A 23,257-nucleotide genomic window follows, 5' to 3' on the forward strand; every position below is an offset into this window, starting at 1 on the left:
ACGGATATCTGAAGCACGGCATATTTCAAACGAACGCATTCATCATATAGTTCACGTCAATTTGGACATGAGAAAAATTACTGCAAAATGGATCCCCAAATGTTGGAATGTTGACCAAAAGCGTGCAAGGGTAGAAGCATCGCGTTCAATCTGTGCTCGATTTGAAAACGATGTGGATTTCGTAAACCGAATTGTTACTATGGATGAGACTCAGGTTCATTTCTACGATCCAGAAACAAAGCAACAATCGATGGAATGGCGACACTCTGGTTCTCCAAGACCTAAGAAGTTTCGTGTCCAAAAATCTGCTGTAAAAGTTCTTGCTTCAGATTAATTATGATTGATTTTTCAGAAAAGGGTATAACAATAACCGGAGAATACTATTCGACATTACTGACCACTCTACGGGAAAAAAATTAAGAGAAAAGACGCGGAAAGCTATCCAAAGGTGTTTTGTTTCTGTAGGACAACGCCCCTGCACACAAATCTCATGTTGCCATGCAAAAAATTCGTTATTTAGGGTTTGAATTACTAGAATACCCCCCAGATTTGGCTCCATCCGACTATCATCCCTTTCCTCAATTGAAAAAATGTTTAAAAGGCCGTAGATTTTCTTCCAACGAGGAGGTAATAAAAGCTTTGGAGGTCTGGTTCGCAGAGCAAGAAGAAACATTTTTTTTTCAAAAGGTCTAGAGACGTTGCAGGTTCGCTGTAATAAATGTATCCAATTAAGAGGAGAATATGTTGAGTACTAAAATATTTTGACATTGAAATTTTCTTTGGTTCTATAGTAGGCTAAGAACTTTTCAACAAATCCCCGTATACACACGACCTCACTCATGTAAACAAAATTCGATAGGGATACATGGATCCCTAAAATTATGGATAATTTTTCATAGCTCAGCGACATCTCCCTTCCCTGCCTCCCAACACCCCGCACCGCTCATAAATCCGAGGCGAAGCCATAACTTTCAACCCATTCATCGATCTCAGAGCGTGACTTCAAGACGCATTCCAGGTCTCCGATGTTCTTTGTTTAAATTTCGAACGAAATAATAAATATAATCGCTCTGACACACTCTGCCGGATCGTATTACCGATACTTATTGGATCATTCCCGAGAAGCTAATGTCACACTGTCAGGACCGTGCGTTTTACGACTTAGGTATTCGGCTGTCACATCTGTAGGGATGGTGACGGTTCATCGACGTATCCGAAATATCGATGTGGTTTCGATCGATCAATTCGTCGTCATGTAGGCCGTGGAAATTTGACAGTTGACGTTTTATGTCGGAACATCAACGCGACCAGAGGATATCGCAGTTGTTTTGGAGACAAGGCTTAAGATTCTGACAGATTTTGTGTATATCTTCTATAGAGCACCTTTCAAATCATAAAATTTGAGGATCCCACAAGGTTTTGTTCAACTGCCTACTTAGTGGAAGCCTTAGAAGTCTGTCGACGTTGATGCATCGATGCCAACATTGGACATCCCTACGTATCTACCAGAGTAATGAAGTTTCTTGTGGTTTGTTGCAAGGATTTGTATAACCTCCTTACTGGAGGTTCTGGACCCTTAATCTAGTGAATTTTCGGCTTATTATGATTGAATAATGGCGTGGCCAGCAGAATAAGAGGATATATTGAAAAATTCTTAGCCTACTATAGGACCAAACGAAATTTCAATGTCAAAATATTTCAGTACTCAACATATTCTCATCTTAATTGGATATATTTATTACAGCGAACTTGCAACGTCTCTAGACCTTTCAAAAAAAAAGTTTCTTCTTGCTCTGCAAACCAGACCTCCACAGCTTTTATTACCTCCTCGTTGGAAGAAAATCTACGGCCTTTTAAACATCTTTTAAATTGAGGAAAGGGATGATAGTCGGATGGAGCCAAATCTGGGGGGTATTCTAGTAATTCAAACCCTAAATCACGAATTTTTTGCATGGCAACATGAGATTTGTGTGCAGGGGCGTTGTCCTACAGAAACAAAACACCTTTGGATAGCTTTCCGCGTCTTTTCTTTTAATTTTTTTCCCGTACAGTGGTCAGTTATGCCAAATAGTAGTCTTCGATTATTGTTCTACCTTTATCTGAAAAATCAATCATGATTACTCCATGGCAATCCCAAAAAACTGAAGCAAGAACTTTTCCAGCACATTTTTGGACACGAAACTTCTTAGGTCTTGGAGAACCAGAGTGTTGCCATTCCATCGATTGTTGCTTTGTTTCTGGATCGTAGAAATGTACCCAAGTCTTATCTATAGGAACAATTCCGTTTGAGAAGTCTACATCGTTTTCAAATCGAGCACAGATCGAACGCGATGCTTCTACCCTTGCACGCTTTTGGTCAACATTCAAACATTTGGGGATCCATTTTACAGCAATTTTTTTCATGTCCAAATCGACTAAACTATATGATGAACGCGTTCTTATGAAATATTCAGTGCTTCAGATATCCGTATTAGCCCAATTCGACGGTCTGATAAAATAATGTCATGAACTGCATCGATATTTTCGAGGATTGACACAGAAACTTGCCAACTCTTTTAACAAAAGTTGACGCACGGTTGAGCATAGTGAATCTAAAAAAGAGAAATTTACCCATTTGAGCATCTTCAGAAAACTAAGGAAAAGTGGAGTTTTTCTTCGAAAATTTCGTGTCCTACCTGACGTTGATGCTATGTCGACACCGCAATCGACCAAACAGTGCAGCCCTGGCCTAACCGCGAAACGCAACCGTCCAAGTTTCAACTCGAAAGTCTTCCTCCCTCTGATGAGGGTCGGAAGCGTTATATGCAGCCACCGCGTTTATTATATCCATCAAACAATTTCGCGTCCTGTGTGAAATGACGGGAAGTCTCGGCGGCAGTGCAACCCTAGACACGTGACCTTATTCTCCAAATTACCGTGGCCTCGTGTCTAAATTGTCTGCTGCCAGAATCATGTCCTGTGTGAAAAATTACCGCCTCACTTTGAGGATAATAACGTCGTCGCAGGGAGGAAATGCAAGGATTTGCGAGGACGTGGAAAATGAAGGATGGTTGGGTTGATTCTGGAGGTATTGTACGGAAAGTGTGAAGTGCTTGACATACTTTTTATCCTTGTACGGTCGGCGTGTCTATTTTTATTCTCATTCTCGATTTATAACGAACGATGTGACACATTAATTAATCATTTCACAAGGCACCTTCTGACACAATCACTACAATTTTTATGAGCTATACTCCATTCACTTTTATTTTAGCAGTCGGTTGGCCATGGAAATTTGACACATTTCACTCTGTATAATACGAAAATGTGGGGTTATGAAGCTTGTCAAAACATTTTTGGGTTTCAAATCAACGCCATGTTGCTCGTTCTTTGTAAAAGTTTCTGTTATTACCTATTTTATCACAATGTCGAATCTCTTCGGAAAATAGGTGACGAACATAATTGAAGTTTATACAAACTGATCATAATATGCACTAGCTTGAGGAGAGTTAATGTTGGTTATCTTCTTTGGCTAAAGTTTGAATACGTTACATCAGTTAGTAGATTTCAAAAATATTAACCCGAAGATAAAATGCATATGATGCAGTGGTTGGGAATGGGTATCTCCCGAAGGTATTAACAGATAATTACAAGAATGTTAAATTCTCCAAAAACAATCATCTTGCATCAATATAAGTGAAAGGAATCAAAGGAAGTTACAAGTCAAGATGAACTTCACCTCTGAACAAAAATGTTCACATGAATAAACAATTAACAGGACAACTGGCGCGTATTTTTGTGGCTGTTCATCTTAATACATTAATATAATAATAATAATTAGGTATTTATTGGTACCTTAAGACATTTACAATGTACAGGACAAGTCAAATGAAAAATAGAAAGATTAATTTTCGGGAACTTATTCTAAGATGGCATTCACCGAAAATCCTGTAGTAAACTTTTCGCATTAATTCACTCAAACATAAAAATCTCAAATGCCACCACTTTTTTGGGTCTCCCAATAGAAGGAAATTCTTTGTCATCCTCTTCATTCATAATCTTTCTGATTGTGGAAATATTCAGCTGAAATTTAAGTCGTTTAGATTCAGATGAAACAATATATAAATTCTCTTACATTGAATATGTTCGCTACCGTCTGACGTATTGTGGATTTTAGAATATCAGGGTATAACTATTTGAATGAGCGGACCTAAATTCTAAATAGCACTTCCTGAAACCCTGTCTCTCTCTTCAATCACTTTCGGCATTTTCGTAATAAAAATTGATATTAGTTGTGGCAACGGCGTTATGACATTAACGATATTTCATGAGTGCCAACCTTACTCCGTTTTAGTTACAAAAACTTGGGAAAATTATTTCATGGCTAACCGACTGCTAAAATAAACTTGAATGGAGTACCTTTACATCAGTTTGGTTTCAGCTTGTAGATTATTATTTAGTATCATTGTCAATATGCTATCAATGAAGAAATTTGAGTGATTCAGTACTGCAAACAGAATAACTGTTTAATCGTTGGAGCTGTCCCTAGATCCTTGAACGACCGAGCTTGTTATTTCACGACGAGCAAAACATGTTGCAATTATGACGTGATCCCTTTCCCACAATTTCCATCGCCAATTCGATTCTCCGAAATGACAGTTGCTCAATACCAATTATCATAAGCGAACCGGAAATGAACGACCAATCCGACGAAACTGCCCGTGCAACTTGTCAAACCTTAAGTCCACCTTATCAAACGTGACGCGTTCACAATAGCTTCTATATCTGTATGAATTTTCGATCCATCCTTGAGCTGCCCTATTGGAATTAGACATGCATAACGTAACACAGATATGATAATATCGATGCAAGTGAAAAATTTCAGCCTGGGGAGTTGCAGTTGTAATATATGGCTAGTTGCCACGAAAAATAGAACAACCAGTATTCATGAAGAAAGAATTTCTGGAATATATTTGTTGAAGTTAGGTTTAAGTCAGTTCTCAACCCTGTATACAGTTGGATTTTGGAAAAAAGTCTTTCTTTTGACCTGAAGAATCTAGTGTTAAAATATTTGCACGAGTCAAAGACTGTATACATGAAATATCACTTACTATATCTACAGGAACAACAGAACTGATAGAGAATATCAAAATTCCACTGTGATTCAACGAATCTTTTATAAATTGCCAGTTTCAGGCATAAATCACAGTGTGATCCTTGAGAAAAGTCGTTGAAAATATCTGGAAGTCTTCGACGAACTGTTTAAATCGATACCAAACCATCAAAAGCGTTCGAAATCCCATGTTGCATGATTCGACCAGCACTCAAAGGCCCTCTACGAGTGAACAAGGTTAGAAACCGATCTTGTGCAGGAGCGGCAGATCTTGGGCGTCCAAGATAGCAACATCTCTCATCAACTCTCATCAAATTCGCCAAGAACTTACCCGAGACAGAATTTGTCATGTTCATTGAAGTGTTCCCACCAGGCAAACCGAAATAATATCTTCGATATCAGCATAAATTTTCGGCATTCATCCAACCTTCCATTCGGTCCGTTGAATTTTCATGAAGTTATTAAGCGAGCACAAAAGATCAATATTTCCGACACTTCTTTATTATGCCGAACAGAATAATAATTTCTTGAGGGTGCGATCGCTCGTTCCGTGTTTGAATTAGGGGTTATTTTCATAGACAACCACGATCGTATCTGGTTCACAGAGGTGAGGGAAGAGTCGTTAGGGCTAATCAAGGGTGAGGAGGTTGTTTCAACTTCCCGTTATCAATAGGGGAGTTTTCGTGGCAAATTCACAATGAATTCCTCATAAATGGAGATGAAAATAACACATCCTCAACGAATTCAAATGTATGGGATGCTGAAAGATTGTTCGTATGACTTGATCACTCTTACTCTCTGGTTACTCGATCAAAATACAAAAAAAAGTTGAATAATCATATCGTTAATGATCCCAGAAGAACACGTTGTAAAACAAACGAGATAAACGATACGTATGTGATACATTAGGAAGAAGAATCTCATCAAAACACTATAGATTAGAACTGTGGGAACACCACGATCATCTTGCATGTTCCTGACTGTCATAAAGCTGTCTTTTGAATACCACGCTGATGGATATTGGGCGTACAGACACTTGAAGCTAAGGGCAGACTCGAAAAATATTTATTGCCAGATATTGTTATCTGTAGTCGACTGGTTGGAAGGTGCTCGGTGGGATTATCACCAGGTCCTGTGTTCCCGTAGGAAGGACCAGATCTGTGTGCGTTAGTGACTAGACGTTAATTAGATCTTATCTCTCGGGTTGCTGTGATATTTCATCCGCTGGAAAGGTTAATCATTTCTGTTCTTCCGTGTCGACTGATTGAATTGTGGTTTCTGCGGATGTTGGAGATATGTGATTTGGGGTTTATCAATAAGAACTGATGAATGAGTTGTAGGTATATCCTAAGACGTTGCAAATTACCTAGACGATTCTGATAGAAATGCTTCAATGTGGAGTATGAACAGAATATTTGGATGAAGTGTTACAAACTGAACCATCGACGACCATGAAAACCGCGGGTGTGTTGGGTGTGATACTACACAACACCAGATGATTTGAAATAGCTCATTATACATGAACACACAAAAAATATCATACATCTTGTATTTCTTTAAACTGTAGCATTAAAGGTCATGAGGACCATATTTTGTTTGTGTGTGTGTGTGTAATAATAAAATACACGCCTCTCTACATGGTATATGTAGGTACAACAATAATGACAATTTGATTTTCTCCAGAAGCTCATTTTGCATTTTGAAAGCAATTTTACACATAGAATGAAAATTTTGGAGTTCTTTTCGGTACCTATCAAACTTCAAAACACCACATTTTGTTCATAGATGAGAGATTCAGAATTAAGATATAGGTCTTATAGAAAAGCATTGCATAAATTTGAAATATTGGTGCTTAGCCGAAAACGAAAGAATTTTCAGATGCGGATCGTGCGAAACAGGATTCATTATTGGATTTTGTCGAATCTCCGAGCACACAATACAATTGAAGCTACTAATTTTCTCTGTGACAATCGCCAGAGTCCCACACAAAAGTAAAATCCCTTGCACGCAGCCACGTCCGTTCATCGTTGCCAGAAATCTGCAAACACGCCAACCGTTCATAATAAACGTGGCACATTCGTATAATGAAGATATCAAACACAGATCTGACAGTAAATCTCATCGTATCTCCATCTCTGTCTCCATCGCGTCCGATACTACCCTCCCTCTCCCTCTTTTTTGGCAGATGTTGTTCGGCTTTATCCTCCTGGAAATACCCTGGCTGCGCGTGCTGGCTTAAATGGTATCTATTAAGAACGGATTCAATGAAGAGCAAATAGTCAGTGGGATAGTGGATGTGGAAGGTTTGCACAGGGGGCCAGGATGGGGTTGAACTACTGGAGGGATTACCGACGGAGTTATGATAGATGAATATGATTTGTAAGCCGTTAAAAGTTAAATCAGGTTGTGCTGTAGTGATCACTTTTTGATTGGGAATTGGCAGATCAGAGGTGTGACGTAAGCGCAGAAAGCTATTAGAAAAATTCTTAGCCTACTATAGACCCAAACAAAATTTCAATGTCAAAATATTTTATTACTCAATATATTCTCCTCTTAATTGGATACATTTATTACAGCGATCCTGCAACGTCTCTAGACCTTTCAAAAAAAATTTTTCTTCTTGCTCTGCAAACCAAACTCCCACAGCTTCTATTACCTCCTCGTTGGAAGAAACTTTACGACCTTTTAAACTTTTTTCAGTTGAGGAAAGGGATGATAGTCGGATGGAGCCAAATCTGGTGAATAAGGGGGGTGTACTAGTAATTCAAACCCTAAATCACGGATTTTTTGCATGGCAACATGAGATTTGTGTGCAAGGTAGTTGTCCTGCAAAACAAAACACCTTTGAAAGCTTTCCGCGACTTTTCTCTTTATTTTTTCCCGTAGAGTAATCAGTAATGTCTAATAGTAATCTTCGGTTATTGTTCTACCCTTATCCAAAAAATCAATCATGATTTTCTTCATGGCAATCCCGAAAAACTGAAGCTGGAACTTTTTCAGCAGATTTTTGGACACGAAACTTCTTAGGTCTTGGAGAGAACCATAGTGTCGCCATTCCATCGATTGTTGCTTTGTTTCTGGATCGTAGAAATGTACCCAAGTCTCATCCATAGTAACAATTCGGTTCAAGAAGTCTACATCGTTTTCAAATCGAGCACAGATCGAACGCGATGCTTCTACCCTTGCACGCTTTTGGTCAACATTCAAATATTTGAGGATCCATTTTGCAGCAATTCTTCTCATGTCCAAATTGACGTGAACTATGTGATGAACGCGTTCGTATGAAATATTCAGTGCTTCAGATATCCGTTTCAGCCCAATTCGACAGTCTGATAAAATCATGTCATGAACCGCATCGATATTTTCGGGCACAGACACAAAAACTGGCCTTCCCGATCGGTCATCATCTTCAATTCACCTCTTTTGAAGCTTTCAGTCCAATTTTTCACGGTCGAATACCAAGGACATTGATCATCAAGGGTATTAAGCATATCTTCGTAAATCTGCTTACCTCTTAACCCTTTCATAAAGGTACTTGATGTTGGCTCGACACTGCAATTTTTCGATTTTCACAATTTCGGTGAACATCTTCCTTCTTTTAATTTATTGCGTAACTCTGGTTTACTTTCTTGACCTCAAACTTCACACTGACACTTCTTATGAGTTATTGTTCGTTGCTACGGTAACGCAATATATTTTTTTATGCATGGAACTGGTCTAGGCTAACTAGATATCAATGCATCCTCGTATTTCTTTCTGCAATATATGTATTCAACTTAATCGATTTTTTTTCCTCTCTATGGACCCAATTTAAGATCTTATTGTGACATCCTTTCCAATTTAACTCCTTAAATCATTGAAAACTATGAACCAAAAGATTCGCTCTTGAGTAATACCGTAATCATCTGATGACAGCTGCTGCGTTGTACCAAATTATTATCCTTTTTTCCATCGCAAATGTCTTCCGAATATTCCCCACATACAGACATCATCGAATTACATCAGCCAACAACGTCTTAACAATTCGATTATCCATCTGCCACCGCGTAATGTTATCAAGCTGAAGACGCGTGCCCTTCAGACAGACAGACAGATCGTATAAGAGGTTCTTCCGCGCCTCTTCCGGCTCCTGGCAGTCCTATTTCCTGCATGTCTTATCCTAGGCCCGGTGTTCGTCAAACGGCACGAGAACAGCTTTTCACCAAGCTCCACACATCGGGAAAAAAGTTCATCGGTGATAACAGGAGGTTTGAAACTGTTAATCGATGGTGTTTTGGGGTTTCAGATATTAGAATTTAATGGAACGGATTAAGGGTCGCAGATGACAGACATAAGAAGATTGATAGATCATTAGTCATCGATGGCGCAAAGTGGTCATCGGTAGAAACAATCTGTAAGATACGAAAAAGGTTTCTGTCCAAGACTGAGAGATATGGGACACTGCTCAGCATTTCGACATTCAAGATGCTTCCAGAGCACTGAGGTTTTACGTTATCAAGTCTCAAAGAAAGAGCGTTACCGTAGCAACGAACAACAACTCATTAGAAGTGTCAGTGTGAAGTTTGAGGTCAAAAAAGTGAACCAGAGTTACGCAATAAATTAAAAGAAAGAAGATGTCCACCGAAATTGTGAAAATCGAAAAATTGGAGTATCGAGCCATCATGAAGTACCTGTATAGAAGGGTTAAGAGGTAAGCAGATTTGAGAAGAAATGCTTAATACCATTCGTGACCAATGTCCTTCGTATGCGACCGTGAAAAATGGACTGCAAGCTTCAAAAGAGGTAAATTTTCCATTGAAGATGATAACCGATCGGGAAGGCCAGTTTCTGTGTCAGTCCCCGAAAATATCGATGTAGTTTATGACATGATTTTATCAGACCGTCAAATTCGGCCAAAACGGATATTTGAAGCACTGAATATTTTATACGAACGCGTTCATCATATAGTTCACGTCAATTTGGACATGAGAAAAATTGCTGCAAAATGGATCCCCAAATGTTTGAATGTTGACCAAAAGCGTGCAAGGGTAGAAGCATCGCGTTCGATCTGTGCTCGATTTGACAACGATGTAGACTTCTTAAACCGAATTGTTAATATGGATGATACTTGGGTACATTTCTACGATCCAGAAACGAAGCAACAATCGATGCAATGACGACAATCTGGTTCTCCAAGAACTAAGAAGTTTCGTGTCCAAAAATCTGCTGGAAAAGTTCTGTCTTCAGTTTTTGGGGATTGCCATGGAGTAATCATGATTGATTTTTGTGGATAAGGGTAGAACAATAACCGGAGATTACTATTCGACATTACTGACCACTCTACGGGAAAAAATTGAAGATAAAAGACGCGGAAAGCTATATCCAAAGGTGTTTTATTTTTGCCGGACAACGCCCCTGCACACAAATCTCATGTTGCCATGCAAAAAATTCTGGAATGTAAGGTGTGATTAGTTTCAAAATCGTTGCCATTCTAATCAGAACATATACAGTACGTAAAAATTATTGAGGGCATTTGAGAGATCGCTTACTTTTTCATATCTAACTCTATAGACTATAAGAAAACTGATAATTATTAAAGCCTGATTTGTTTTAGGTGGTGTACCATATAATGATAGATGGATACTCACTACGCATCAGCTGAAATCTCAACATTTCACCCGGTATTTAATCCGAAAGCACCAATAACACCTCCGCCTAATCGAGTGCGTAAAACCCACTGACCAATTTTCCCGAACATTGTCTATGAAAGACATTCGGAAGTTACTAATAACCCGATAACTTCCCAATATAAATCACTTGGAAAGATATGAAAACATGTATTAATGAGTAATTGCAGATAATGCTCGCCAAAAGACCATCGAAATCATAAAAGAGTGCGTTCTATCAGCGTTTCATTATTATACGCAGACAATGAGGCTCTGTGAAAAGGTTCTAACTTTCCTCATTCTTCCTCTTATCGCCAGATACAGTCTACGGTCACTTTCCTGGTTCTGGATGATAAGGAGTCATTCAGTAGGCCTAGAAAATCTCGAGGAAATGAATGATGCTTCTGGGAGCAGATCCAAGAGAATACCACTGTGGCAAAAACTATATCAGCATGGTACATTTACACCAATAAATCATCAGAACATTCCCTTCTTCTTTATCTCATTCGTAAGCTATACATAATTTTAATGTTCAAAATCCATTACTGATGTTTTTTGAAGAGATTTTAAACTATGTTTGATAAAGCTTTCTGTTGATTTTTGTTTTGGTAGGACTAAAGAAGCTCTGAACTTGAAGGGGCTTTGAAATTCAAATTAAAATTACTGTTGTAGCCACAAATCTGTGCTCGATTTGAAAACGATGCAGACTTCTTAAACCGAATAGTTACTATGGATGAGACTTGGGTACATTTCTACGATCCAGAAACAAAGCAACAATCGATGGAATGGCGACTCTCTGCTTCTCCAAGACCTAAAAAGTTTCGTGTCCAAAAATCTGCTGGAAAAGTTCTTGCTTCAGTTTTTTGGGATTGCCATGGAGTAATGATGAATGATTATATGAATGAGGGTAGAACAATAACCGGAGATTACTATTCGACATTACTGATCACTCTACGGGTAAAAATTCAAGAGAAAAGACGCGGAAAGCTATCAAAAGGTGTTTGTTTTCTGCAGGACAACGCCCCTGCACACAAATCTCATGTTGCCATGCAAATCATTCGTGATTTAGGGTTTGAATTACTAGAACACCCCCTTATTCACCAGATTTGGCTCCATCCGACTATCATATCTTTCCTCAACCGAAAAAAAAAGGTTAAAAGTTTGTAAATTTTCTTTCAACGAGGAGGTAATAAAAGTTGTGGAGGTCTGGTTTGCAGAGCAAGAAGAAACATTTTTTTTGAAAGGTCTAGAGAGTTTGCAGGTTCGCTGTAATAAATGTATCCAATTAAGATGAGAATATGTTGTGTAATTAAATATTTTGACATTGAAATTTTGTTTAGTTCTCTAGTAGGCTAAGAATTTTTCAATATATCTTCGTATGTCTTGAATCGAATTGTCAGGCTCTAATTTTCAGTCCCATCTGTCTTTATTTCACGACATATTTGGCGTAATCCTCCAGTAAACTCCCCCAAATCAATCTTGCCAGTGAAACGAGATACCCTTTGCGGTTTGCTTTGGCATAATGACTCCTAAACGTTGTAAAACATGGTTTCTGGCCAAGCCGCCAAAGGAAGAAACTCCCACACGTGTGGTGATGGTTTAACACTAGGGTGTTAAGAGGTAATTGGAGATATCGGTGTTAAAAAGGCGGCAGATTTGGTTTTTCGATCATAAACAAGAAATTTTATTAATACGTCGGATATTTCGGCGTTTTTGATTTGTCACATGGTCGGTTCTTGGGGGTTTGAGGTGGTTTCTCACAGAGATAAGAGGATTAGTGGACTAAACTGCAGCAAGCGATAGAAGGAATTGATTTTCTATCAATTATCTTGAGTAGTCTCAAGTTTTATTTAAAGAAATAACTTCAAAATTGTTTGACATCGCGTGAATTAAGGATGTACTTCGAATAAACATGTTCTTGTCTTTCAGAAAGTTACAAATGACCTTCCAGATCATCCGAAATTGCTTCCATAGAGGGGAAAAACAAGGGGAGCAGATAAGAATCAACACGACTCTATCATCACCACAATACGACCAAAAAGTAGACAATGAAACGTCATTTATTTTCATTGCCTTTTTTTCAACCATCCGAACCGTGCATAAATACAGTAGTCACCTAGCACTGTGCAGACATCATCATAAGCCGTATATTATGTTGTACAAATCCGACAACAAGCACGAAGGGGCCCGATACGACTAGGTTATCTCGCATCTTCATTCAGGGGAAACACCTGGCCTTTCTGTGAATACAATCGGAACGTACCCGTGTCAAACGGGGACATAGATGACTTTATATGCTTCGCTGAACTTCCAAACGATTTATGGTAGAAATTAGGCAATGCGTCATTGTTGCCTGGCATGTTATCTGTGCTCTCTCGAATCCTATTCGGTAATTATGCGGGAATCCATCGGGATTCGATAACTGTGTTGTTTGTGGCCCACATCTATGAATTTTTCGATTGGCACTTCGAATTCTATGAAGGAAAACACAGAGTATCAAACTCCAAGTTAACCTAACGGTGTCACAAAGATGTCTACCGCGAAGATGTACATACGGATGTACAAAATGAAGAAGAAACCCTTGTTGCTGGCAGCAAATCTATTCTTCATATCCTTTATAGTGATACTCTTCTACGAGGTGACAGTGATCGGTAGACAGAAGTTCCAGGACATAGTAAACGAGGCAGTGATCACCAGACCAATGGTGAAAGGGATGCACCCAAAACTGGAATATTTCTACCGCCAACGGAAAACCTTCCGCTGCATATACACCAAAGAGTTGATCGTCTCCACTAAAGTAAATGATGACTACTGTGATTGTACGGATGGTACCGATGAACCAGGTACCAATGCCTGCATAGACTCGTATTTCTTCTGCGATGTGGAGAATGAGGTTGGACGTTTTCAACTGAACCACGTGATCCTATCCAGTAGAGTCAACGATGGGATATGTGACTGCTGCGATGGTTCAGATGAGTACGGCTTGATGAATCCAAACGAATCTTCCAACTCTTCGTGGATATCCACCTTGGTCACATGTCCATACCGTTGTTGATGAAGATGTCTTTACTTAGAAGGAAGAGAGGATAAATCCCCTTTGACTGGAACTGTTTTCATCAGCACAATAGGAATAAATGATGGCAAAAAGTTGTGTAAGAATGCAGTAACGTCAACATTATATTTTTTCTGTGTCCCTTAATGTGAAAGTTTCGCAAAGTACCCAATAAACGTGAAAAAAACTATGCATTTTCTAAGTAACGCTGTTGTGAGGTATTTATCGGTGAAAAATCGCAAAATTTGGTTGACCACGTTAAGTCTAGGTTTCTTACCTGGTTAGAATGGTGGTTTTCATTCTTTTTGTCAAGAAAATCCTTTAAAATACATCGTGTTTTCAAAGGTGGGGCTTTTTTTGGCAAGATGTACAACACATCGAAATAAATCATAAGGCTGGTCTGCGGTATGCTTATTGGATCATTCTTTCTAGCATCACGAATGTCCAGTGAAGATTTCTATCATTTTCTTCAACCTCAATGACTATAAAATGTCCCTGTCAATGTCAGACGATAATGTGGTTGGTACTAAATGAAGCTCCTTCCAACTGTCAACGAAATATCCGAGAATATTTATGTAATGTGTTCCCAAACAGCTGTATACCTAAGGAGACGTGGAAGGGCCACATAATATGATAGTTTCTCCATTATTTTGACTACAAAATGAATATCTCACAAACTTCGTCTTCCATCCACAGCTGAAGTACCAATTCAATTCTTCTTTACACCATTTGGTTGACGTTTTGATGAGAAATAATTGTAAACAATATCTTATCTTCACAAGGTGTTTCCTTAATTCTTCCTGCAAACCATGCAGGTACTATGAATATGTATGAAAGTTCTGAATTGATTTTACTCACAACTTTCGATAAAACTGGAAACAAATAGGTGTATTGCTCCCTAATCTCCACTGCCTCACCCTTCAAACACCCAATAAAGCTCCGATAGACTCCTACACTATCACCATTCATTAGAATTCCTCCCATTTTATTATATCAATAACGCAATCCTTATGATCACGCTACTCTGAAAGCATCTTTAGATACACCATAAAATAGCGACTCCACTCGAGCTATAACAACTGACGGGGGTGGTAAATAACCTATCTGTTGCTCCGACGTACAAACAGGGAGCACTTAGGGGTTTTATCTATGATCGTTCAGTTTCGAATAATCCACGGGGTGTAAAGCTGTTATGATGTCGACTCTTTAGGGTGCCTTTTGTTGATGATGAGGAGTAGTGTTAAGTTACGTCTGTTGTTTATCGCTTTTCTGCTTTTCGCCATGTTTTGTCTGCCTATATTTACTCAGTACTCTCTGAAGTTTGGAGAAAGTGAAATGAACCGATTGAGACATGAAAGAATTTTATCAGCCATGATCACTCTTATTATTGACATAAGATGAGCCCAAAATACGGTCACTAATTAATATCATGACAGGCTGATAGTTTTTATGTAAAAAAGGTCTAACAGTGAAAAAAAGAACTGAAAAGATCATCCTTGAGTAAAATGAGCAGCTTTCTTTGAAAGCTGCATTGAGTCTTCCATGCAAAGATCCTTGTTTGTGATTTCAGAATGTACAAATGCCAAATTGTGTTGTCGTAGCTCAATTTCTCCAGAGTTCTTTTTGATATGTAGTAGTGGGAGACCAGCAGTGGACAAGAGATTTTGGAATAACCATGATTTTCATGCAGTTTTCGGACAAATGAATTCACTGGCGTTCTCCGAAATTACTGAATGTTGCAGGAACTCATTCCCTTCCAATCAACCAAGTTTTCTTCGAGCAGATTAAAATCTCCGAAATTTAGCACTGCCATAAAGCGACTAAGTGAAGCAATACCGACACTTAGCACCTCCTTGATGAAGACATTAAGACATCGAAGAGGGAAGACAGAAGGCGCGCCAAATCTCGGCCCCCTCTAATTAAGCTGGGCGATAATACAGAAGTTCTTGCTAATTAAAATTAGCTGAAGATACGACCACTTATCTGTCACATATTTAATTTTCGGAAGCGACTTCCTAGATAATTGAAGTTCTCAGTTGGCGTTAATTGTTCGACTGTTCGAAAAGATGGGGATGTTTTATTGGGGTGTAGGGCCGAGTGGGATTGAGTCAGAATTGAAGAGGATGGTTTTAGTCAGATGGACCACCTTTTCAGGAGGATTCACTAAGAAATAATTCGATAATAACGTAAACCACAAATAGTTCTCCTCACTCATAGGACACGTACCCAATATCAGTCATATCTCACCTATGACGCTCGGCGAACGATGCATTTTTTCAAATATCTCCCTTTCTGTACCTCTCATCGTTTTTGTATTAAGAATAAAAGTTGTTTAATTTAAAATTCTACACAACTTTTGTCTGACGCAATTTTAAATATTCTCGACCGTTTTCGAGCTAGAGGGCGATGAGTGCAAGGAGCACATGCGAAATGCCAAGGTCAATGTAGAAGCTCAGCCTAATGTACATTCATCGCCATATATCTCGGAAACTTTCAAACGTAGATAAAAATGTTTCGGACAAAATTTGTAGAAAATGTTATGCCCTACAACTTTTATGATGAGTGCAAAAACGATTTGAAGCCCAGGAGAGGAGATAATTGAAAAAAACTCATTTTTGTGACCTTTAGGACTAATTTTTATTGTTTCATCGTTATTTTTGAATCATAGCTTCAGTTTTTTTTCTTACTATTCTGACAGGCTGTCCTAGACAATTCTCCCTATAAATAGGTCTAATTTTTGCTAAGCACACTCGTGTAAATCCCAAAATTCCCTCTTGGGCTCTCCAACTATACCTAAAAAACCGAATGAAAATCCTACCTATTCAAACAAGAAACGTCATAACTGGATCTCATTATCTGTATCGTAATCATGAGGATTCCTTGTCATCTAGCACACGTAACCATCCTTTGTGATTAAATTGATAACAGGAATCCCGCCAAATCACCTTTTTAGACGCTACACCCTCCGATGATTAAAACCTTTTCACGGGGAGAATCATTGCAAATGTCTCCAATTATCTAGATAACAAAGACGCGACCCAGTTTAGAAATTATGTCCTGTAGCAACTGCGAACTCTCATCGGTCGATTCAGCGAAGAGGAAACAATCAAATTTCAATTATCTGACTGCCGTGTCAGAAGCCAGACGCGGAGGGGTGATGTTATAGAAGTCCCCCCAAGGAACGTTTCTTGGCTCCTCGCTTTTCTATAGCGGTGACGTAGATCGATGTCCTACAACGTTGGAGAGACTCTGAACGAGTCAATTTGTTTGGGTGCGAGGGAGAAGTTCTTTATTGTGCATTATTGTCATTGGGCGGTTGTTGGGTAATCAACAGCATTATACACAGTGTTTTAACTTAAACTCGTCACTACGATCATTCTTCTTCAGTTACAAATTTCGTCAAGACCGAACGGTTGCAGCAAGCTCGATGAAACTTCAAGATGAATTACTGCAAAAGTTGCCCTTTTGGAATATGCATCATATTGATATCTGCGATGATTTTATATCAACGTTGGTTGATACAGAATTTCAAATATGGGGAGTCCGGGAGAGTTGAACCCCTCTTCACTCTGAAGCCAAAATTAAGTTGTATCTGTAAATGGCAGCAACCAACCGTGACCTACAGATCCTTCCACACTCCGGGCATGGATAGTCACCAACCAGATCTGGCAGCCGCTGTATTCTTCTCGAGTCTCCATTATAGCTGTGGACCAAAGACCTTCACTGTGACCTGTCTAACGCTAGTTGTTCCCAGTTATGATTGTCATTAACTGATTTTAGGGATTTATGCAGTATATCCTTGAACCGCTTATACTGGCCTCCTGGTTTCCGAGCTCCCTCTGTGAATTAGCCGTACAGAGCTATTTTGGGGAGTCTTGTGTCTTGCATCCTCAGAATGTGGTCGCTCCATCTGAGTCGGTCCCCCGTTACTTAAGTCTCAATTGTTGTACAACTCGCGCGCTGCAAGACTTCGGCATTTGAAACTTTGTGAAACCATCTGATGTGTTTGATCAGGCTGTTTAATGTGTCTCCTGTAGGGCGTCCAGCTTTCGCTTCCGTAAAGAAGCGTTGGGAGGACCACTGCTTTGTAAACAGCTGTCTTGGTCTTCAGATTGAGGTCGTGATTTTGAAACACTCTGTCGTTTAGCTTCCAGAAAGCCCGTGATGCCGAATTGATACGGTTGTGTATTTCCGTGTCCAGGTTTGCTCTAGTATTTATGAAGCTTCCCAAGTATTTGAACTGCTCGAGCTGTTCTAGAGTTTCATCCACCAGGCTGATATCTGTTTGAAGGTTTTTTGGTAGACTCACCAGGATTTTGGTTTTGTCAAGCCTGTAGCTTCGTATATATGTTTATAGGTGTCTAACATTATCTGTAGATCCTCTGGGCTGCTAGCGATAAGTGCGCAGTCGTCTGTATAATGAAGTTCAGTGCTCTGAGGCGCTTCAGGTTAAACAGGCCTCCATCAAATCTGAATCTTACTCCAACACCAACCAACAAATGTGATAATGATTGACCATGTTCGTAGAAATGACTCGACAGCTACCCCTCGTGTAAAAAAAACAACCCTTGTTATATAAAATTGATGAATCGCATAGTGGCAAGCTTCCGAATCTAGTTGAACCAAGGCGAAACCCACCATTCCATCCGAGTCAGCTCGCCTCCTCCGGCCCCCATAAAAGTCCTAACTATCTCCCATCACGAAACTCGGATTTCACAAGTGCATATATCCTAGATTCGCCCCCTTGTCAGATATCCGACGAGTGCATTATTTGCACGAGGTACAAGTTCGAATCATCTAATGCCGGATGCCCGGGTCACGTGATCGCGTGCCAAGCCCTCGTTGGCGACTTGAAGAACTAATTACGTAGCGAGTTCAATCTGGACGTCGGCAATTTCCACTAATTCAATATCTATTTCGCCCAGAACCTGTTAATTTTCCCACTATACGTGCATCGGTGAGGTCGGTCGGTAATCCTGAAGAGGGCGAGATTGGAGAGAAACGTCGCATGCCGGCGGAGGGAGGCGCTGGCAGTGATAATCCCGATTCTGTTTTGGTCGCACGAAGGCCATCAAATTAAGCGGAATTGGATTGTTTCGATTTGGCGATGAGATTGCAGCTGTTTTTTATTGTTGGAAGAACTTGTTACAGGCGCCAGGACGTCCTGGAGTTAATAGGCGATTGCTATGCGCAATTTTTCTCATTGACAATTGACTGTCATGGAATTCGTTGCAGAGGACGAAGTGTCTTCATGTTCGACAAGCTAAAGACCAATATTTCAAAGCTATCGGTATCACATTTAGCATGATTATGTAGATTCAGATGATAAGCGTTTAAGGAGAGACACCCTATGCACCTAATTTGTGCCTTAAACGGAGAGTGGTAGCCTTATCATTCTCATATTGAATTTCTGAGCCAGAGGACTCTAGCATTCAAATTGAATCCACCTAACTCCCTTTACGACCACACGAAAAATGCTGGTATACTAATACCACATCCTCTTATAGACAGAAAACCCATATTATAATTCAGCTAATTCAGAATGCCATGAGGCCATACAAAATCGAAGGCTTTGGATATATCTGTGACATATTCAAGTCTGTGTTGGTTCTAGAAGAAATGTGTCACTCCATTTTAGAGTCCTACCCTATCTGGAAAAATTGTCCCAATTCACATCTCCCGATATAGAACTTGGTCATCAATTACTAACCTAGAGATTAGGGTCAAACAGTTAGATCTCAATTAGATTATTGCCTCTACTGGTTTTGTCCAAAGAAGTTCCAAATGGCACTGTCAAAAAGTATGGATGTGATTCTACTTCCAATTGTAGCAAAGCATGAGGAAAAATTGTTGGTTGAGGCTATTTTTGATGCACAAAACATGATTGAGCTGGCAATGATCAATAAATCTACAGCAGCATCGCATATCAGCAATAGTTTGTCTACAACAAGTATTGGTGGTGTTTTTCTTTTCTTTCCTGAGTTCTGAGACGCTCAACTGCTTTGGTGCTGAACCCCAAATGTGAAAACAGTACCTAAGACCGAGCCTGACTTGAGGATTACCTACAGGGAAGAATAAATAGAAATCAAATTCACTTTCAACTTTTACAGGTCTTTCAAATCTTCATCTCATGGTCTCCCCAGAAGATCTGATTGGAAAGACTACTACTAGTGATGCCCACGAGACTAAAGACCACCCAAATTCACTTTTAACTTGCGAAGATCCTTCAAATCTTCATCTCATGGTCTCCTCAAAAGATCTGATTGAAAAGACTACTACAAGTGATGCCCACGAGACTAAAGACCACCCAAATTCACTTTTAACTTGCAATGGTCTTTCAAATCTTCATCTCATGGTCTCCTCAAAAGATCTGATTGAAAAGACTACTACAAGTGATGCCCACGAGACTAAAGACCACCCAAATTCACTTTTAACTTGCGAAGATCCTTCAAATCTTCATCTCATGGTCTCCTCAAAAGATCTGATTGAAAAGACTACTACAAGTGATGCCCACGAGACTAAAGACCACCCAAATTCACTTTTAACTTGCAATGGTCTTTCAAATCTTCATCTCATGGTCTCCCCAGAAAACCTGATTGGAAAAACTACTACTAGTGATGCCCACGAGACTAAAGACCACCCAAATCCACTTTTAACTTGCAAAGGTCCTTCAAATCTTCATCTCATGGTCTCCTCAAAAGATCTGATTGAAAAGACTACTACTAGTGATGCCCACGAGACTAAAGACCACCCAAATTCACTTTTAACTTGCACAGGTCTTTCAAATCTTCAGCTCATGATCTCCTCAAAAGATCTGATTGAGGAGACTACTACTAGTGATGCCCTCAAGACTAAAGACCACCCAAATTCACTTTTAACTTGCTCAGGTCTTTCAAATCTTCATCTCATGGTCTCCCCAGAAGATCTGATTGGAAAAACTACTACTAGTAATGCCCACGAGACCAAAGACCACGAAAAATTTTCAAGTGCGTTATTTTCCGGAGGTTTAGCCTTAGACTAAATGGTAATTTCACTGTAGTAGAATATAGAATTTCTGCTTTCTGCCACTAGGAGCGGTAGAAAGGTCTTTAGTTCCTGTTAGACTGCAGGTCGAACCGTAGATTTCCAGGGCCACCAGGAGAAGGGATACACAACAACGCAATATCCCCAATTTGAATGGGCGATATGACGGCGTCCCTTGCAACTGACCGTAATCGGAAATCCATTGTGCGTTTCGGAATTCAGCCATACACATACCATAAATAGAAATTCCGTGTATACATTCTGCACGGTGGGCGGCTTGAATGCAAAACCGTCCGGGGTTAAAAACGCCCATTCAGCCCGGGCGTCAGCTCCAGTGATAAACCCAATTTGGCCATATCTCGCGATGAATAAAGTTTCGACAATGTGACAGTCGATTCAAAGTTATGAAGTGACCATTGGTCGATAGTTGAATGAGGACTATATGCACAGCCAACTTCGCGCTTTGTGCGGCTACGGTTGGCGGGCCTGTTTGTGACACGGGGACTCACCCGTGACGCTTTGAACGCGTGTGTGTGGGGACTGTGTGCCGCCGGTGGTGGTCGCCGCCGACGCCGACGTCTCCCCTCCCTCCCCCCGGTCTGGATGTATTCGATTTTGGCCGTTTTGTTATGGACAACAATTCGTTTGATTCACCTTCGCGAATTTACAACTTGTAATGGCGGAAGTGCGGCTTAGTTGGCCGAATGGGAATCGATAGTCGGCCGGTGCAAGTTCAATAAAGGCAGCATAATCTATTCGGGCAGTTTCGATATGGTAATTTCGATTGTGATTGCCAACAATCGAGTTACAATAATTGCGCGATAAATATTTCGGTTATGCGGGTTCGAATCTGTGTTTCGCGCCGAGCGTTTTGTTCTCGGCGCCGATTTGAATTTATAATGAGGCGGTTTCATGCGTTTCCGCGTTTGCGATGTCCGGCATCCGGTGTGAAGTTGGTAGCGGGTCTACGTTGGTGGCGTTGATGTCGTTATGTTCATCAATGCTCCCTCAAATGACGTAGACTTCTTCGGCGAAGAAGCTGTGAATGTTTCAATTATCATCACAAGAATTCTTGTCTTGATAACAAACTTCTCTTCTTGTCTTGGGAAAGAGTCACAAAATTCAAAGGAATCTTGTCTAGACGTTTTCTTGAAACATTAAATCTTGTCTCGACTGAAGAAATTTCAAGATCTTGAAATTCCTTGATTAAACAGCAACACCGTACGAACTTTTCCCCGTTTAGTTGAGTGAGCTCATTATTACCAAGAGATTTTAGAAATAAGGCCCAATAGGAAAATATTAAGCTTCGTTACATCCCCCGCCACGTCACACAAACGCGCATTGTCGTAACTATCATATAATCAAGCAGTGCAATTTAAATAATAACAACGTTTTGGCACAAAAATTGCAGTCAGTTTTGATTATCTTTTTTTTTACTTTACCTATTACTATTGTCTATCGATACACCACTGCTGACGAACCCAGATCTGTCAATTGAGCTTGACTTTGCCACCTTCTACGTCATCAACCTTCCAGTCGGCTTTGCAGTGAACTGCAACTCTTTTCTATACCTACTCTCCATTATCACAAAGTGGTAGTCTTATGTCACCAGAAGTGACATCGACTCTTCAGTAAACAGAACGTCTGCTGAGCCATTTGGCTCCGATTCTGATTCAGAATATTCACTAACAAGCAATAAAAAGAAACGTAAGTTTCAGTAAAAATATAAAATGATCAGTGAAACTAAAGCGACTAATGCGAGTGAAAATGATGAATCTGAAACCAAGCTGCGAAAGCGGACTAAAAGGAAAAAGCAGCAGCATCCACCAATGATAGTGGTAGGTACTAGTGGTAATACTGACAGAAAGAAATTCTGTTATTCTTTCGAAATTCAGGTGGAAACAAGTATAATGTTTCCATGCAAGAACATAAAAAGAGTTTATGCCTGAAATGAAAAATTGCAAATCTAGATTCCAATTGGACTTTCAACAAAAAAAATGTGTGCAATGAATAGAAATAGGTATTTCATGTTAAAATATCATATTTTCCTTACAGGAAATCTTGGTATTGAGGTAAAATTTCTTGTCTTGTCTTGAAATCACTTCTTGTCTTGAAATCCTGACAAGATCCTAATATTTTCAAGAACCAATTACCCCTTGGACCAAATGATAACCAAGTTTTATAAAGGTTTCAAAACTGAAAGTGGCCTCCACTCCTCATGCCTCAAAATAAACGTCAGGTGGTCACTTTCCAGAAGTTAAATTGAATCCAAATTGATTAGATAGCATCTTTATCTTTAGTAGAGATCAACGCTGAATATTCATTGCTGCTGCCTTATCTTTATACATATCTGATTGCCTTTTGTAGACACGAGATGGCAGCGGTAGGCCTCACAAGAAAATTGCGAGGGACAGGTCCGTAATACCAGAAATCTGCCCTCAACCT

At 39.7% G+C, this 23,257-nt stretch overlaps 1 protein-coding gene across 1 annotated transcript in view; it reads right to left on the bottom strand.

Moving 5' to 3' along the window:
* LOC123317296 (transcription factor hamlet-like) overlaps positions 1-23,257 on the bottom strand; it is a 96,913-nt gene that overhangs the window by 65,710 nt on the left and 7,946 nt on the right. The window lies entirely within an intron of this gene.

The sequence above is a fragment of the Coccinella septempunctata genome, chromosome 7 (genome assembly GCF_907165205.1).
Source record: "Coccinella septempunctata chromosome 7, icCocSept1.1, whole genome shotgun sequence".
NCBI lineage: Eukaryota > Metazoa > Arthropoda > Insecta > Coleoptera > Coccinellidae > Coccinella > Coccinella septempunctata.